A 2500-nucleotide genomic window follows, 5' to 3' on the forward strand; every position below is an offset into this window, starting at 1 on the left:
CCACATATAATGTTGGAGACTTTTATGTGACAAGCACAGTGTATCCTCACATTAAGCTGGAGAGCCGGTCAACTGGGACAGCTCCCTACCTACCAGGTCCAGCAATGCTACACGTCAAACAAGACGAGAGTCAGTTTGTGTATTTTGGCCACACCTTGATCGAAAAGCAGCCTAAAATAGACGGCGTCCTTTTCATTGGTCTTGATCGCAGCAAATCACAAGAAAACGGTCTTGCTCGAGTATTCCCCATTTCAAGGTTCTTACCTTGTACCAAGCACGTACGGGACAATGTAGACGCAAAGCTTACAAGCCTTGAATTAACCGAGGGACTTAAAGGGGAAATCCTAAAAGACATTTTCGGCGACGACAAGCGAATGATGAAGGGTTTGATTGATAGTGACAGTCCTGAAGAATTTGACTGCAAGTTGCTGGAGGCCCAACGCAGATGGGATTCTTTGGAGGTCATGGAGAAGGTGGGTACTGAACCTGGGTTTGCAAAGTATTTTACAACTTGTGTAGCAGACAGCATGAGAGAAGGCATGATAACTTCCGTCAGGAAGGCGGCTGGAATTGGGGACAACCTTTACTTTAACAACGCTTCAGAATCACTTCATTTCCAGTACAAACTACAGATCGAGCAGAATCGCACAGATGACACCCTATCTGGCAAACCCATCTTGAAGAGCACTATGTCTCAGGCCACAGATGAATATGTTGAAATGTGCGAAAGAGCAGCGAGGAACGTAGAGAGAGCTGTTATTGACGAAGGCCCATACAGACTTGCACCAGAGTTTCAACACTTAAAGAAGACTGCAGAGGAATGGATTAAAATGTCCGAAAAGGAGAAGAAGGAGCACCTTAAAAAGATCAACCCCTTGATCCAAACAGCTGTCGACGAGGAAACGGAATTGCCTATGGATGAGGAAACAGCCGTCTTGGGTAATTTTGATGAGAGTGGCCTTCCAGAAATGTTCAAAGCTTCATGGCGAAATGCTGAGGTGATCTTGAAAGAGGACGGTGTAGGACAAGCTCCTGGTAGTAAGACGAATAAAGTGGTCATGTCCACTACAAGTGATAGTCTTCATCTTGTTAGGGTCACTGATGGGAAATTGCCAGTCTGTGATTGCGAAGGGTTCAAGCACAAGAGTCTCTGCGCGCACGTACTCGCAGTATCGTTCCAGATGGGCTCCTTACAACGAGTACTTTGTAAGTGGACACCAAACATCACTCGCCAACTACAGAAGAGTAAGCCAAGTGGAGCAGGTCGTAAAGAAAACGAAAAAGGCAAGAAAAGAACCAGAAAAACGCACACAGAGGAACGATCCACAGCAGGATTTTCCGAGAGAGTTCCATCAGTGACGCCAGCCATTCCACGTGACGAGTATGAGGTTGTCTTTGTAAAGGACACTAAGGCGTTGACTTGCTATGGCTGTGGATCAAAGGTAATAGTAGTTACGCCTTAAAAACATACAGAGACGGTTTTAAGAGATAGCTACGAGAGTCTTCAAAATGAAAACGACTTGTAGGCCAATGCATCGCTCTTTAATTTAAACAGTAACATTTTAATCACAGGCTCAGTATACCGGTATGGGAAGGTAAGCTTTAATAATCTCTAATACATATTGTCTTGCAGTTAAGGAACAAGCCTAGTGACGCACCACCTCCTGCACCATACGATTTGATGCTCAAGCATCGAGAAAGAAGGGTCTATCAGAAGAAGGGAACGATTCAACTTAAGGTTTGGTACCCTTTTTGATCAACGATATAATGAAATGCTACTTAGTAAAGACCAGTAAGTCAGGCCTTTCAATAATGTTGCAATAACACAACTACTCTTACAATAACTTAAAAGCGAGAAGACAATTACTAATTACTAATTATGGGTTATGAAAATCTCACTTCAGGTCAGCCGGGATCCAGAAAGTGTGTATTACCATGCCAGAAAAACGTGTGTACTGGCGAAGTGTGACAAGATCCTACCAAGAAATATAACAATCGCCGAGCCTATCAGTGAGCAGATGAGCGAAGTTCACAAGCGCCATTTATTTCGGGAATTTGGTGTTTTGGTATAGAAATGTCCGTCGAGAGTTTTTTTAGAAGTGTTGATATTATGATAATGACCGAATGCTAAAAATGTAAATGGTTCAAATTTAGTATCTAACCTAACCTTCATCCAAGGAGTTTATTTTCATGAAACTTACAGATATTGCAGGTTATGTAGGGCACAACCAAGCAAGGTGTATTTTCATTTTGGCATGTTTCTTGACAATTTGTTAAAAGTACGTTGATAGTCAACCATACAATGTAAAGAAGTCTAAGGTGATTCAAGAATATAAATTTCTTTCCTTGTTGTGAGTGGTGCTTTTTTTTCTGAATCTTTTCCCTCGTGCAGAAATACAACAATGGGACGTATGAGACGACGTGCTGCATTGATTGATCTCGGTTTGCAAAGTAGTGAAACTCCACACACCCAAGGGGATATATTGGCCACATGCGTGGC

This window comes from Montipora capricornis, unplaced genomic scaffold (genome assembly GCF_036669925.1).
Source record: "Montipora capricornis isolate CH-2021 unplaced genomic scaffold, ASM3666992v2 scaffold_500, whole genome shotgun sequence".
NCBI lineage: Eukaryota > Metazoa > Cnidaria > Anthozoa > Scleractinia > Acroporidae > Montipora > Montipora capricornis.